This window comes from Salvelinus sp. IW2-2015, linkage group LG7, assembly GCF_002910315.2.
Source record: "Salvelinus sp. IW2-2015 linkage group LG7, ASM291031v2, whole genome shotgun sequence".
NCBI classification, from domain to species: domain Eukaryota; kingdom Metazoa; phylum Chordata; class Actinopteri; order Salmoniformes; family Salmonidae; genus Salvelinus; species Salvelinus sp. IW2-2015.
This window is the reverse complement of record NC_036847.1, coordinates 16,466,229-16,483,951: the sequence shown is the minus strand read 5'-3', so window position 1 is coordinate 16,483,951 and position 17,723 is coordinate 16,466,229. Positions and strand designations below refer to the sequence as shown.

The following is a 17,723-nucleotide window of genomic DNA, read 5'->3' as shown; positions in this document are numbered from 1 at the left end:
CAGAATCTCCGGAGATATTTTGGACACTCACCTAATCTGACCAAAGAACTCATCATAAACTTTAGATAAAAATACTTGTTGTATGGCAAATGAAAGATACACTGGTTCTTAATGCAACCGCTGTGTTAGATTTTTTWAAATAACTTTACCATAACATACAGCTTGCGTTATTGAGAGACAGCGCTCACCAAAACGGCGGAGAATAGGAGTCAACATTTTACACAGAAATACGAAATAACATCATAAATGTTTTCTTACTTTTTCTGAGCTTCCATCAGAATGTTGTACAAGGAGTCCTTGGTCCAGAATAAATCGTTGTTTGGTTTTAGAATGTCCATTTCCTCTGTCGAATTCGCGCCACAATGCTAGCCAAGGTTGCTAACATTCCCATCCTCTCTTGACGCAAAGAACGGAAAACTCCAAAAGTCCCAATAAATGTTGAATAAACTGATAAAACTCGGTTGAAAAAACCTACTTTATGATGTTATTATCATATGTATCAAATAAAATCAGAGCCGGAGATATTCGCCGTGTAAACCGAACGCTTTTCAGAAGACAAATTCAAGCTCCTTCGCGCGCCTTCGAAGACAAAGAAAATTCCGGACCTGTCACTCCAAAAGCTCTTGTTCGGCCTCAGATCAAGCTAGACACCCCATTCCACCTTCCACTGCCTGTTGACATCTAGTGGAAGGCGTATGAAGTGCATGCATATCGATAAATAAAAGCCAGTTGAATAGGCAGGCCCTGAAACAGAGCCTCTTTTTCAGATTTTTCACTTCCTGTATGGAAGTTTGCTGCAAAATGAGTTCTGTTTTACTCACAGATATAATTCAAACAGTTTTAGAAACTTCTGAGTGTTTTCTATCCAATAGTAATAATAATATGCATATTGTATGATCTAGAAAAGAGTACGAGGACATTTCATTTGGGCACGATTTTTTCCAAAGTGAAAACAGAAAACATATTTGAGATTCATCAAAGTAGCCACCCTTTGCCTTGATGACAGCTTTGCACAATCTTGGCATTCTCTTAACCAGCTTCATTAGGTAGTCACCTGGAATGCATTTCAATTAACAGGTGTGCCTTGTTAAAAGTTAATTTGTGGAATTTCTTTCCTTCTTAATGTGTTTGAGCCAATCAGTTGTGTTGTGACATGTTATGGGTGGTATACAGAAGATAGCCCTATTTGGTAAAAGACCAAGTCCATATTATGGCAAGAACAGCTCAAAAAAGCAAAGAGAAATGACAGTCCATCATTACTTTAAGACATGAAGGTCAGTCAATCCGGAAAATATCAAGAACTTTAAAAGTTTCTTCAAGTGCAGTCGCAAAAACCATTAAGCGCTATGATGAAACCCACTCTCATGAGGACTTTAGACTGGTGGAAAATATCCAAATTTGAGATTTTTGGTTCCAACCGCCGTGTCTTTGTGAGACGCAGAGTAGGTGAACAGATGATCTCTGCATGTGTGGTTCCCACCGTGAAGCATGGAGGAGGAGGTGTAATGGTGTGGAGGTGCTTTGCTGGTGACACTGTCAGTGATTTATTTAGAATTCAAGGCACACTTAACCAGCATGGCTACCTCAGCATTCTGCAGCAATACATCCTCCCATCTGGTTTGTGCTTAGTGGGACTGTTTTTCAACAGGGCAATGACCCAACACACCTTCAGGCTGTGTAAGGGCTATTTGACCAAGATGGAGAGTGATGGAGTGTTGCAGCCGATGACCTGGCCTCCACAATCACCCGACCTCAACCCAATTGAGATGGTTTGGGATGAGTTGGACTGCGGAGTGAAGGAAAAGCAGCCAACATGTGCTCAGCATATGTGGGAACTCCTTCAAGACTGTTGGAAAAGTATTCCAGGTGATGCTGGTTGAGAGAATGCCAAGAGTGTGCAAAGCTGTCATCAAGGCAAAGGGTGGCTACTTTGAAGAATTTCAAATATAAAATATATTTTGATTTGTTTAACACATTTTTGGTTACTACATGATTCCATATGTGTCATTTCATAATTTTGATGTTTTCACTATTAATCTACAATGTAGAAAATAGTAAAAAATAAAGAGAAACCCTTGATTAAGTAGGTGTGACCAAACTTTTGACTGGTACTGTATATGTAGATACTGTAATAGATGATTGTTGGGCTTTAATGTTACCCCATCCCACACACACCTCTCTCCCCTCTTTCTTAGATGAAGTAAGTCTATATGGAGTGACTTGGTCCCATGCTGGAAGAGAAAACGAGGTAGGACAAATATACCGCATGACTGATTACTGCCACCACATTCTCCCCTGTTCATATCTACAACAATATCAAGCATCTTCATTAATCACCATGGATCAATGTGTCTGGGGTTGTAAAAATTGACAAATTACTTATTAGAATCCCACCGTTTTATTTTCCAGCTGATTAACTCACAGTGATGTCGTACACTGTACATATGCCCTGATGTATCGGTTTTTCGAGGAGGCATTCACAGCATGAAATGGCTGGGGCTATGATCATATATGCAGTCAGTGTTCTTCTGCTCTTGGTACCATGTAATATGGTGCAGACAGAGCTATTACCTGTGAGTGTACCCTTATATGACCCTTTCCAGGTAGTGCTAGGGCTGGAAACATAGTGGTATAAGGACACTCCACCCATAAATGTTTGACATAAAAGGCTACATAAGGCTACATAAGGCTCTTAGTGATAGTGCTTTATCAAGTCAAGAGAACGAGACATACTTGAAGCCCTGTCATAAGAGGATACATAACATCTGCATAATAATGACATAACAGATGCCATATGCAGTTGTGTCCTCTTATGAAAACGGACTTATGTTATGACACATGTCATGTTATGGTATTGCTATGACACAAACCATTGTTTAGGTTCATTAATTGTCCACTAGCTAAACGTCTTACCTGGATAACAGTTTGTGTCATTGCTATAAGTTGGCATAAGATGCAAAGACTCTTTAGGATAGAAGGTCATTACTAAGAGATTGTTATGTGAACTACATTATGAATGTTCATGAAACAACATTTACATAACAAACATTCAAAGTATGCAGTATGTCACTTGTCACTTGCAAGGTTGGTTGTCATAATGACAATAGTTTTCGTTTGCCTTGTTTTGGGCGTTTTAGTGGTAAATTGTAACTAAGCATGCTATAATATTACATGCAGGTTACCTACTTAAGGACTTCATAAGACATTCATATCCCATACCTACAGCATTCATAGCAGTACATAAGCATTTCGTACAACTTATCACAGCAACTGCAAGTTGATGTTGCCATTAGTTTTTGTGGTTGTTGAATATACTGCTTATGAATGTGATATGTGCAGGTTATGAATGTTTTATGTAGCCCTTATGTCAAGTGTTACCCCATAATCTCCCAGACATCATTTTCTAATGGTTCCATTGAATGTCATTCACTAATTACTAGTAATTACTCCAACCATTAGATGCAGAAGGGTAAATACAGATGACTTTTGCCACCATTAGTAGTCATTATGTTGTTATAAACCTTTGAGTCAATTTACAACCTTTTAACCAAGAAATAAGAGCCACAGTATTAAATAGTTGTCCCTAACTTGTACGCCATTGTCAGAAACTCACAATACTATCTAACCAATAAAAAAACGAGCTTGTACAAGTTGATTGTTCAGAAGACGTTAATGACTTGTGACTTGTAGAAACTGGGTTGCTTTTTTTTTCTGAAACAAAACCTTCTGTGCTAATGATGTTAGCTGGTAGAGCACAATGCTGATGTAGGAGTCTGTCATGAGGATGCACACAACAGCCCTTGCCCCTGGCTTCCTAGTCAAGAGGGATCTGTACATTCAGAAGTGACACCGTGGGCTGTCTCATGTCAAAGTGAGGACCCTTAATGTCACCGGGGGGTGGCATGCCTGTGAATTAAGACGGGGCTGCACCACACTTCTTTGTCTTGGTGGCGTCAGTCAAAGAGCGGAGGGAAGAGACACTCTCGGCATCAATCAGGGCCCAACTACGTCTCCAGATTGATGTTACTTTAATTAATCCATATTAATGGATGCACCAACTAGAGGCATTATAATTGTAACTTCTAGGACTATATAACACCTTCATAACCACTGCGTACACATTCATGAAGTCTTATAGAGCCTTGAAGCATAGCCTACGAGAACCTGTATCTTTCAACTTACAGGATATACTAGGTGTAAAGTGAATGTTAGTAACACAGGTTGAGACTAGGACAAGCCATGGTGTCTTTCAATTTACGGGAATGTTAGTAGTAGGGCTGTCAAACGAGGAAAAAATGTTTACCCAAATTTAAGATGTTTCAACAACAACAAAAAACATCACATTGGGTTGTAGGTATATATATATGTGTGTGTGTATATTTTGATTATAGGGGAAGAAAACACAAAATAAACTCTGTTCTGAGACAATAACAACAGATCAGCCAGGTCTGAGATCATTTAAAATATAATAGAGCTATTATATCTAGCCTAGGCTACTTATCCATTTTCTTCAACATGAATTAGTCACAAGCTGCAACTAGAATTGGGATCATTTGCATAAATATTTTGACCTGATAACTACAACAAAAACAGTAGCTAAATGGAATGGATGTCCTCTTCTGATTAAAATCATTGTGGGAAATTAGAGTTTAAACTAGAGGCATTCAGCCATGGCATTCTAAACATTTTCGTTTGCTTAGATAACTAGCTAAAGTTAGCATAACTAACTAGCTACTTCTGTGCAAATTAAGTGTTTGCTGTTATCTAAAGAAACGCCTGGGAATGTGTTCATGGTTGAACTTTCTGTAAGTTTTCCTTCAAAATTGTTGCTCAAAACTGCACGCATAGTGGATGTTTTAGCACCACAGTGAGACAGACCGCTCTACAGCTGCTGTCTTTTGGGAAGCTTTTTTCTTAATTTCTCTGCCGATTTTGGAAAGGTTGATTAGCCTGGGAGACTGTAATATGAAGGGGAGGATGATTTCCTTCTCTCCAATAGGCAGGGTGCTTTGGGAGGCCCAGTGAAGCAAGTGTGTGCCAACTACAGCAGCCCTCGCATCCTGACCCAACTCTCCCCTCGCCTTCAACCTGAATAGCTGGAGTATAGTTAGCTTAATTGGGTTTTGATATATTTAATTCAGCTAATCAGAAAGCCCAACTGGCTCCAACATCGGGCCTGCATGCCTTTCCCCCCTTCCACAAAGCTCCCAGAGAACTGGGGTGGAGGAGAAGACTCCCAGACTGGATTCCCCCTCTCTCTTAAACAGTGGGAGGAAAATTAAACTGCCAAATTTGTTTTCATTGGTTCTGGGGCTTCCTTTGGGGAGTCAGAGGCTTTTAATTGTGCTCGCTGTGAAGAATTTTGTAGGGCTGCTTACCAACAACAAAACTGCCGGCTCCCTTTTCTCTCCTCTTTGCCGTTCTTGAACGCTCAGGCTCTCAAAAAGGAGTGTGCGAGTTTGTTAGCGAAAGGCTTTCTTTTGTGGCTTGTGGCTTTCTTTTGCATTGTGCAGCCACAGCTCTTCTTTAAGGTTTATTCTTTTATGTTACATTTCTTAACAAAAGCATAAGGGGTAAAGTATTGTGATTTAGAACATTGTAATAGTGTTGGGATTAGTTGTATGGTTAATAACAACATCCCTCTGAAATGGTGGACTTTTTTTGTCTTTCGATACCGATCATTGAAGGTTATTGTGTATTAGAGTCATGCTTCTACAAAAACATCTGTGGCTTATTTGTTTGCCTAGTCATGAACTGGAGTAGCTAAATAAACCCCATCGTCCTGCAGGAGGAGCATACCATTTGTCTCTTAGAGACAGAGAAAAAGTCGATGTAATATCTCAACGATAACAACAACAAAAAGAAGCCACCGCCCCCTCATTTTCCTATTTTCTCTCTCTCTTCCATTTTTTGGCCTTTTGAATTTTTCCAGTGTGTCAAAACAAGCAAAGGCTACATGGAAACGGCAGCCTTGTGTAAATATTTATGATGTAACATCTCCATGTGAATAGACTTTCCTCCGAATCCATCCATCATTACGGGCACGTCATGAAAGCCCACCTCCCGGTGGCGGCTCAGGGCCTTAGGAAGCCTCAGACAGGAGCGGCGTGTCCCCCTCTCGTTCAAAGTATTTGTTTTTCTTTTGACTGGGGGCCGCCCAGCTGTGAGGGCATTTCATGTGTCGGCCCCTCCGCTTTCATTCAGCCTCGACTTCAAAGCCCATTTTGGCCCATTGTTTCTGTGACGTGGCTGGCGGCCCCGAGAAATGCCCAAACAGAAAAATGTGATGTAGGTCAAATTACAGCAGTTGTGCCTCTGAAAAAGTGAAATATCTTATGGTCCAAATGTAAAGCCCTGGTTACCGCGTAGCCCTGGTTACCGCATAGCCCTGGTTACCGCATAGCCCTGGCTTTTGTGTTTCGATGTCCACCTCCTCACTTGCACACACCAAGTCTGAATGCTGTAGTTGTTGTTTGTGGAAAAGAGCTGAAAGCATTGTGTAGAATTGACATCTAAACAACCGTTTTAATCCCAGGTCTTTATGAATGATTTTAGTGCCGTGTCTATGATAGAACAACACCAACCAGACACAATGCTTTTCCTACAATGCTTTTCCTCCAAATTCACTCTTTCCTTGTAACATTTGTAACACAGACAGACTTAAGTTGGAAAGGTAGTGCAAATGTAGGAAATTGTCTTCTCCTTTGCCAGTTACTCAAGTAGACACTGACTGAATTCTAAACGGTGTTGCAACAGGTCAATTAGTAGTGGGAAACCTATTAAGGGAGGATATTGTTCTTAGTACTGTACTTTGAGGTCTTTTGCTTGTGCAGGTATGATCAAGATTTTGAAATGTTAGTTCTGTTTGGGCCTTTGAGTTGTGTAATTGTATGGAGATATGGCACATTGTCTTGATGTTGTTAGAAACGAGAGGGGAAAGTATTCTGCGGTCTTTTTCCCCCCAAGCCACAAACTGCTGAGTATGTTTGTTTATTTTTCTATATACGTGTGTGTGTGTGTGTGTGTGTGTGTGTGTGTGTGTGTGTGTGTGTGTGTGTGATGTGTCTGTGTGTGTGTGTGGTGTGTGTGTGTGGTGTGTGTGTGTGTGTGTGTGTGTGTGTGTGTGTGTGTGTGTGTGTGTGTTGTGTGTGTGTGTGTGTGTGTGTGTGGCTATTATCGTGATGTTGTTGTCCTGTTCCGTACTTGATTACCAAGGTTTTAGGCTTTTCGTCTTGCATAACTTATCTGCAAAGAAATTGGTGTGGCAAATGTTAGTGAAGTATTGCCAACCCAGCCTCTAATAATACTAACATTAGCCACAGAGAATGTGATTAATACATCAGCACTCTGACAGACTGAGCCAGAGTCTAGAAAAGGTAATATGGATTATTACAACGGTTGCAGAGCTCAACGCCGCCATCCAAGTTTATCCATTTATCTGCAATGATGAGACTCCTTTGTGTTGTGTAGGATTGTAACATCTATTTAAATAACAAAAGATATCATTCACGTGCACAGTTGTAGACCCCAACTGTTGTTTAATATTCAATCCACGCAACAATACACACACAAAAAGGAAGTATTGAGCAAAAACTTGACTTGGAAAGTCCATAGAACATCCACAGCATTATACATTTTCATTATTAATTGAGAGCCATGCTTCTAGCATTGGATCCATTTTCCCGAGCTTAGTGTGTCCGATTACCTTCAAAGACAAGTGTTGTTCCTTTATTGTTAAAGGTACATTTGTCAAATGCTAAATGATGCAATTCACAATTTTTGTGTGTGTTTGTGCGTGTGTGTGTGTGTGGTTGCGCATGATGGTGGTGTGTGTGTTTGTTGCACTCAGTTGGCTTTGAAGGGTACACAGAGTAAATGCTATTTTTCTCTCTTTTTGAGTGCCTCTTTTCTCTCAGCGGATCCATTCAAGCTTTCAATACCTTTTCTCCACCCTTTTTTCCCCTGTCTCTTTTTTCAGCGAGCAGGAGGGTTTTACTTTACTCCTTTGTCATCCTAATTGATTGCATTAACCTTTTGAGTATTGAATTTCCTGTGCATCACGCCGAGCACAATGTGGAATATTATCATAATCCCTCCAAGTAATGGACACAGGGCAATCAACAATGCTTTGGGAAACGTACATCTTTGAAAGATGGAGCATCATATTATTTTCAATCAAAAGGGCTAGCTGCACAGGCCTGGCAGGCGTTAGGAAACTTTGACAATGTCTTAAGTGGGGAGGGTTTCATCTTTGAAGCACACGTTTGCCACTTTGAACCTTCACTCTCTTCACTGTCTTTGGAAATGGTTAGCTTAACTGTGTGAAAGTGTCCCTTTTAATCCTTTCATCTTGATGAAAAGAACGTACCTGTATAAGCCTATCTAACAAGGCTGCAGCCGTAATAATATCAGCCATGCATGATTTGTCTAGTCGTGTCTTCTATTTTTCAATTACTGTGGAAAGGATGCTTTTGGTACAGATGCTGATATCTATGGTGTTGGAATGTAATTTCCTCAATATTGGCGTGTCATAAACAAAATGCATTAATAGATCGTCATTTTGTAAATGATATGAACAAGTGAAAACTCTTACCTCCTGTTATTGAAATGTATTGTGAAGTTTAAGTTGTTACGTTGTATTTGAGAACCAATTGTTATAAGGAGATTATTTGGTAACACTTTATTTGATGGGTACCTGCATAAGGACTTCATAACACATTAATAACGCATACTTGTCTAAAGAAGCCCTTATAAAGGTACCCTTCAAATAAAGTGTTACCGATTATTGAAAGTGGAAAATTATTATAAAAGAGGAACTATATAGCACTTAAGTCCTATGACTAAACCCTGCTTTACTGCACCACAATATATGTAAATTATAGATCCTCCTCACCTGAAGTCACTTCTGTGAATTTTCATCCTCAGGATGAAGTGGCTTTAGAGACAGGAATAGCCCTTGATTTACTTTGCTATTGCTGGGTCACGTCATTTAATCTCTTTACCCACTTTAGATTAGCCTTTTTTGGTTGAGGAGGACATGTACATGGATTTGCCTGCTTTTAAAAATACCCTTTGCAGGAGTCAGAAATATTTGTAACGTTTCTTGAGTGTTGTCCTGTAACCCTACGGCATGATGTCACAAACACTGTTGGTCCAACAATAGTTGTTCTATTGCATGTTTCAGTCAATTTGTGTCATACTGAATACCCTCATGTCTGGGTTCTCTCTAGGGCATGTCTGACAGAAACAGAAAGGAACACGTTACATGAAGAGTATCCACACATTCATAACCCATACATAACACATAAGCAATACGCATGTCTAAAATACAAAGGTATCATTGCAGTAGGCACTACTGTGACATAACAAATACATGACATTGACATAAGCAGGTATTACATTATTATGCACTTCTTATTAATGGGTTATGCGTGGGTTATGAATGTGCTATGAAGTCCTCATGTTGGTACCCTTCAAATAAAGTGTCAACAATTAAACACTTAACTCAAAGCCTACATACATAAAGCCTACACAAATCTGTCATAAGGACAAAAACTGTAGGTCATTACGGTTCGACCATATACTTCTCATGCCTTCAGCACTTACACTCTTGTAAAGATGCATACAATGGTTAGAAGCACAACTAAATCAGATGTTCATAATGTCATGCTTCATAAGTGTTAACGTCATAGGTCATAAGCATAATCATGATGCCGTTCTTATGACCGCCTTATGAAGCTTAATGTCAGTAATGTCATTGAGCTTAAATGGAAGTGTCACGGAAATTACACAGATCAACCTTGAGCCTAAGTATGCCTCACTATTAGAGGCAGTGGACGTTCGTAAAAACATGACGACCAACTGTGCCAGTTTTAAGTGACACCTGATCGGTCACAAGTTCTTTGCAGCACAATAATAGCTACACCGCAACCACATGAAATAAGTTTGAGATCCCAAACGTAGTGTACTGAGCAGAATTCAACAACATGCTCAATACAGCCACAGCAACAACAAAAAAGGAGGAGTTCTAGCAAACACCAGGCAGTAGGTTTGGATTAGCAAGGATAAAGTCCCAGCTTTGTTTGGGCCTTTATTGGTGGAATAAAAACGGTCTTTTCAACAAAAACCCTGTGCATATTTGCAATGCTTGTTGGATTGCAGGGTTGTTGAATTTCTGAACCTGACAAAAGAGGCTGTCTGTATATGGCGCTGTCCTACACTAAAGCCACCTGGCTTTTTTAACAGTCTCTTTTGTGTTTCACTGTAAACACCAGTATAAAGGCATTCAAGTAATTGATTGTTAAGCAACAGATAGAATCTGTGTTATCATGTTTCCCTAGCAACAACATCTATTGTCTGAGTCTGCTTAGATGAATTGAAGCAAAACACTCCTTAATTCATATCAACTCTATTATATATTTTTTTCATTTTCAGCCAGGGAAAGAAAAAAAATCAATTGAAAGAGGCCTTTATGTACAGACAGATGCTGTTTTTTTGATCAATAATTGTTTTAAACGGGGATGGAGTGTTTTGGTTTGATGTTGTCTGGTTAGTTATTCAAACATATCATGTCCTCTGGTGCTCAGGAGTCCTTATGTAAAAAAAAATGAAAAAGATTTCAAATATAGAAATTTCACCTTTTTAGGCCTAGCGTTTGGTACATCACCTGTCCCTTATTGATCAAAACAGAATGGTGTGATTGAGTGGGTCAAAAGATAGGTCAAGGTCAGTGAATGACGCAAAGCCCTCACCCTGTCCATCTTTTGCATTCCATCAAGCTTCGCTTATATTCCACTGGGGAAACGGTTTGCCCTAGGCATATGGAAACTAAAGGCCTTAAAAATGAATGCACCCATTAGTTAAATGAAAGCACCCATTGAGTTGCCGAATATTGACATATCCTCGTAATTCTCTGAATGTCATGGACGATGATCAACCATTTGATCAATATATGCTTCAATGTAAGCAAGTGAAGTCTCAAGGCATACTAGGTAGTCGATACAATGAGGATGAAAACTCTTGACACAAGGTCAAGCTCTGTTTACCTGTCTCAAAGGAGAAGTGGCCAGTGTCCTCACAGATTATTCACAGTCAGATGAACAAACCACACAACACATCCAGGACCATCATCACCATAGACCTAAAGTTGTCAATTTAGTGCATATGTAGGGGCCTTGCAGGACCCAGCTGCATGCAGTTTGTTTGGCTGTGTGATGGGTTGCCAGACAGGGCTTAGTAAAATATCTCGTTTTGAAAGTCTACGTAGTGAGTACATTAGAGGATCCTACTTCATTACTAGAGCCTTGGTAGGACGACAGGCACTTTCGACATTAATATCTGTTATCCTCTGATAAATTGCGTCAAACGAGGCTGCAGTGGATAGGCTTTCGTGGACGTAGCCATCGTGTCAAACATGCCTCAGTAGGGGGATTCTGAGTTCTGTGGCTACATACTGTACCCTAGAACTGCTGCTAAAGACATCTCTCTCTCAGGGTCTCAGTTTCATCCCTAGATTTGGGTGCCGGCAGAGCTGGGAGCTGGGATTTTTGACATTTATTTACGCGACTGGCAATCGGTGTCCTGTTTCTTGGCTCCTGTGACTTAGCCAGCTGTCACTTATCAGTGTACACCAAGTTCAAGCTTCCCAACTGGCACCCTATTCCCTACATAGTGCACTACTTTTGACCAAAAGCCTATAGGACTCCAGTTATCCGGTGATAAACCAATGTAAGGGATGATCCCGCAAGTGCAATATGTATGCTGCATGTCCAGTACATGTTTGGTAAATATAGCTAGCGCATTGCAAATGGAGCTGGCTTGAAAATTGTCCCTCCCAATCATTTCCCTACCTTGAAACTTGTTGCGTTAAGGCACATGTGTCAAACTCATTCCACGGACGGACGATGTCTGCAGGTTTTCGCTCCTCCCTTGTACTTGATTGATGAATTAATGTCACTGGTTAGTAAGGAACTTCCCTCACCTGGTTGTCTAGGTCTTAACTGAAAGTTAGGACCAAAAACCAGCAGACACTAAGCTCTCCGTGGAATGAGTTTGACACCCCTGCGTTAAGGCCTGAAACTGACACTTTGGTTGTCACTCTCGTCCTCTCATTTTCTTCTTTCCCTCTGACATTAGCTCTCTGTCTCTCTCTCCGTTCTTTCTCCTCTCTCTCTCTCTCTCTCTCTCTCTCTCTCTCTTCTTCTCTTCTCTCCTCTCTCTCTCTCTCTCTCTCTCTCTCTCTCTCTCTTCTCTCTCTCTCTCTCTCTGTCTCTCTCTCTCTTTCTCTCTCTGTCCTATTCACAGACAGATATAGAAACAATCCTTATTGATCTAATCTGGTTACGGCCTGCTATTTTCAACAGTTCCATCGAAAAACTCCCGTCCTCCCCCTCTCTCTCGGTCTCTCTCCATCTCCCTCCCTCCTTCCCTCCCTCTCTACCCCCCATCTGCCCTGACCTACATGGCAGTCACATGGCCCCGGCTCCCTGGCTCGGCATTTTATGGAAAATCTGCAGGAGAGATAAAGCCACAGGGTTATAAGTGTTATCCCTGCCTGTCCTTTGAGGAGGGCTAAAGACTGAATGAGGTGTTATTCTACCAATGCTGTTGGACACACACAGGCAGTAAAGAGGATATCTCTCTCTCTCCCTCCTTCCCTCTGTCTCTCTCCTCCCCCCTCTCCCTCTCCTCAGTTTGATTGGATTTAGTGGAGTGCCACCGCTGTGACTTTGGGGGATTTATCTTTCCTTGTTGCTGTCGTCTGCAGCCTGGCTCGTGTTATTTACTTAACTTGTCTAGAAATGGACCCCCGATCTGGAGCTTACCCGGAAGCGAGCGAGTGAGTGAGAGAGAGGGCGAGTGAGCAGCTTGCACTAGTTAAGATGTGCCAGGCCCTTGCTGTATGCCTGCTTGCCCCCTCGTTCGTCTAGCTCCCTCGTCGCTGCTGAGGGGTTAGTTTTGCGCTGTGACCGAGTCCCCTTCACACTGTCGCCTGCCTGGACATTTTCTGCTGCCCTTGCTATTCAGCCAATTACACCAAAAGAGCTTTAGCGATTTTTACCCCCCCACCTGGTCGTGGATTTATTTATTTATTTCACAGACGAATGTAAAGCATCTCTGAAGGTTAAAAAAAATGCTGAATTTCATAGTGCTTATAATGTCAACTTTTTTATCGGGATGAGCTAATCAATAGATGTCAAGCCTGCCTTGCGCAAAACAAATGCCCACACAATAGATAAGACCTAATAGGGCTCTTTGCCTTTTACACTTCAATTTTGACCCATTCTTAATGTCAATATCAATTAGTCGAAAACATAAGGAATTCCATGAAAGTAAATAAGCACGGCAAAACAACACCGTCTTTAGAGGATAACATATCACTTTCACTCTAATACAAGTAAGAGTGTTCCAAATAAGCAGTGTGCAGAATCCCCGCTTGTTGTGCTGTGGGTCAACGCTATAACATATTTGAGCCTTCATTGAAGCTTTATTAGTCCATTTTGGTTGTTATATTCTCTTTTGTGAAGGCAACAGTTATGTCCCAAATTGCACCCTATTCTCTATACAGTGCACTACTTAGGGAATAGGGTGCCATTTGGGACGTACTACTTAGGGAATAGGGTGCCATTTGGGACGCACACAACAAGGAAGTTAAAGAGCTGCAGTTGACCAGATAAGAGACACAGGCTCCAGGATGATACAATCCTTGTCTGTTGATTGAATAAATGGTCAATGACCCTGGTTTATCTTGAGTTAGGAGCACATGTTAACTGCCCCAATTCTGATAGAATGTAATTTTACACCGAGAGTATTCCCAATAACACAACTTAAATAGCAAATCCTACCATGAAAACCATTTAAAAATAGGAATAGAGAAGGTCAGGTCAAAGTGAGTGGAATTAAGTCAAATAAGTCTTATTAAACACAGGTTAAGGTAAAGAACTGTGAGTATCTTACTGTACACTACAGTGTCCGTCTATGTTTTATGGAGCTGTGTTAGTCCCCTATACCTCTATGCTGAGAGGTAATAGTCTCTGTCTGTCTGTAAGCCCTGACATTAATCTGGTCTGTCCCTCACTGTCTGCTTCAGTCACGTTACGGTCTGTCCCTCAGTGTCTGCTTCAGTCGCATTACATATTTAATAGTTGGTTTAGAAGGACGCTCGCCTGCGGGTAGGAAGTATATTACCTCTTAAAAAGCTGAGCTGCCATGTTAACAGTGCCATTTTACAGACTCACAGAGGCCTCCTTTTCATTTAGAATACTGGTCTTTCCTGTTCTTGTCATGTGTTTGGTACCTTCTTAGAAACGGATGGCTTGTTGAAGCTAGGACGGGGAAGCTAGGACTCAGTCATATACAGTGCATAAAGTACATGACCTAGTGTATGTGAAAACTTGGGATAACTATCAATAGAATGTTGAATGTAGTCAAGACCTCCAAAGCAGATGAGGAATGTATTCATAGCATTCTGCCATCTTGCATTCTGGTGCTAAAGTGCCCAGAGCAGACATCTTCTGAAATATTCGATTAGCAGCTTTACTCCATTTGTCATTGGTCTTTGAGAAGAAATGTGTCTAATGATCGGTTTTAGCTCCATAGTGAGCAGTGTATTAGAGGCGACTTGCCCCTGGGTTGATATTCAACCCCATGAGCCAAAAGAAAAACATAAACTAAAGTTGTTTTTACGTCTCTCGTAAAGAAAACCAAGAGTTACCCAAATTATAATTGTGTTGAAAAGAATTGACACACCACAAAAGCAGTGTGCCAAAACAAGAAAGCAACTGAAGAAAGGGCTTTTCTACCAGTGTCAACTGAACCACGCCTAACAGTGGGAACGGAAAGCAAAAGTGCTTCATGTGACAAAATCAAGACAAAAACACTCCAAGGGGAGGTTAGAATTAGGATCCTAAAAGATTTATGCCACCATTTTATTTATAATTTGTTTTCTTTACCTTATTCGAATTGAAGACTTGAAACTGAATATTTGATGAGCACAGCCCAGAACTAAGGATGTTGTGTTGGAAAGGCGAAAAAACAAAGAGGAGCAACAACAAAGAAGTGTATTTTGAAAAGTTGTTACTAGAGAAAACACCCGGACTGGCTAGCGCTTGCATAAATGGCTCGTTAATTACGTTTGGGGCGTTAGCTATCCGCAGGTTTGCGTTGAGCCCTGGTGAGGCTAGCCTGCGCCTTCCCGTATGCACTGCTCTCAGTGCTGGGCACAGGACACCATCTGCATTTCGCTGTTAACGCGCCTTCACATCGAGGGAGGATTAGGAGGAAAATCCCCAGGTTTTTTTCAACCGGTTGACAAATATCAGATTTGTCTCAAAAAAATTAGCTCCATCCATATCTCCCACCATATGACACACATAAAAGATTATCTCTAATACCCGGCCAGCTTGAGTATGGAAAAAGCAGATTAAAGTTTCAGTTTGGTCATATTTACAGATCCACTTCGAGCGTTTGGCTGCCTGCGAGCAACGCCAGACAGACCTCTTCAAAAGGATCGAACCCCTCTGTACCTCTCTGAAACTAGACGTTTGTTTCTAAACAATTACAAGTCGTATTTATCTAATACATCACCGCCCAATCCAGTCTGAAGGTTGTCTTTCTCTGTTGGGCCTTTTAAACAAACAAAGTCAGCCGTTAAAGAGCCTTAAAGTGAATAACAGCAGCAGGTGTCTTTTCAGACAGAGCTTTGTAGTGTTTGCAGGGCATGCTGAGCTGTTGTTTTAGCCGCCCATTGGTGAAGGAGAAAGGGGTGGCTGGGAAATGTGCCTAGTGGTGACCTGAGACCATAGCTGGTGCTGTCCTTATTATCATCATGAATTTGCTCTGCCGTAATTCCTAGTTTGTCCTATTCTACGCATATTCGACAAAAAGTTTTAATTTACTTAAACACAACCTACTTGCATGATCTCTTTCATCTCTGGATGTAGACTACTCTCTGCATACTGAACATTTCCATTGGTCAGTGAATGCCTTTGAAAGGAAGTTTTCCCGACAAAAATAAGCTACTTGAGCTTCAAGGGGGTCAGCTCTATGGCCAGTGAAAGGTCTTCTTGCGTGGCCTCACATGAAGCGTTATTTCCATCGCAATGAATCAGGGGATTTAAACATATGAGGACAGTGTTCCTTAAGCCCTGTCCATTATCAAATCCATAATCGGCATCTGCTACTGGTGAGAGAGAAAGGACCTTACAGGCCTAAGGTCTACCTGTATCACTGATGCGGCTGCAGGCTCCCTGCTTCTGCTTTAAGACCACTGGCCCACCCAGATGTTGCCTTATGAGTGCAGGAGCCCCATAAATGAAATTAAGGTGTCAATTAGTAAATTACGGCGTAATAACTCAGAGGGCAGACATTTAGAGACAGAGAGCACCTCGACTAAGTTCATTTCCTTCGGCCCAGGAGCTTCGAGTTTGGCACACGTCACTCTCCACCCCAGACTCGCTGAACAAGGGCCCCAGCGCTCTTCCCCTAATTTTATTTTCCCCTGGATATCTTTTTTTGATCAGCAATTTCCTTCTGTGGGTTTGTTTTTCGAATGCGAGGGATGCACTTTTTCTCTCCCCAATTTGGCTTGGGAGAATTTTATAATTTAGTAATTAAAATCTTTGTTAGGCTTTAGAAATTGCGGCTAATTGAATTTAATGGGAAGATGAATTTCAATTTTATTTGATTAGCGGGACCCCTGGCATAGGTATTTATGGAAAAAACTCTACAAAAATATGCTGTGTGGGCTAAAATGGCATAATAGAATTACGGATAATCGGATTTCTCCGTCATGAATTTCGCTCTAATTTTCCATTAGATAGCTGGTTTACAAATATTTGCTCATCTGCGATGGGAAAGGCTATCTGTCTAAAATGATTATGGACCGAGCCTTCAGAAATATGTCCCTTTTTTTCCTTCCCTTTTTTTCCTTCCCTTTTAAAAACCAGATTGCGAGGGATCAAAATTAGGAAGATTGCATTATGGATGTCTGCATCCGGGAGAGAACTGCGGAAGATATGATGATTAAAGGCAGGGGATGAAAGCACTGTTTTGAAAAATGTATTGACAGTAAAACACATTTTATCCACAATCTCTGCTCTCAGTAATATCATTTAGCACTGTATTATACAAGACAAAATATCTTATGCTGACAAACATACAGTACCTCATACCAGCTTGTGAAAGGGGACATTTTAATATATCTAGACAAGGATTTACCATATCAAATGAATATCAATACTCAATCATAATTATGAAGGCCAAATCCACATAAATTAGTGACACATATCATCAAGATGTTGATCATTAAGACTTTGGCGCATAGCCGTCACCAGTATGCTAGGTATGCCAAAGTTTAATATTCAGCACCTTCTCTGTGCAAAAATAAATATATAATGCTATATAAACAGACGTGAGAGGGAATAATATCCAACATCACAGACTCCCTAGAACAACACAAGGGCAAATGCTTTTGTCAAAGCCCGCTTGAAGCCTGAATTGAGCTTTGGCACATTCAATTTCCTGCCAATTTTACAAACTCGTGACAGTAAGTGTCAGAATAAACCATCCTTGATTATCTGTTAAAAAACACAAACTCTTAAAATTTGTCTTACTCTGGGAAAAAAGTTAAGGACACCATCCCTCTGTAACCAACACCTTCTGCCCATACCCTTGGCCATGTATCCTCCACTAGCCAACCTCTTAGCACAGTCTACCCCCCCCCC

At 41.0% G+C, this 17,723-nt stretch overlaps 1 protein-coding gene across 1 annotated transcript in view; it reads left to right on the top strand.

The window, feature by feature from the left end:
• Window positions 1–17,723, top strand: part of casz1 (castor zinc finger 1) — a 253,000-nt gene that overhangs the window by 136,837 nt on the left and 98,440 nt on the right. Inside the window, exon 4 of the mRNA XM_070444472.1 lies at window positions 2,196–2,248. The gene's annotated coding sequence lies outside the window, so the exon portion shown is untranslated. The remainder of the gene's footprint in view (window positions 1–2,195; window positions 2,249–17,723) is intronic.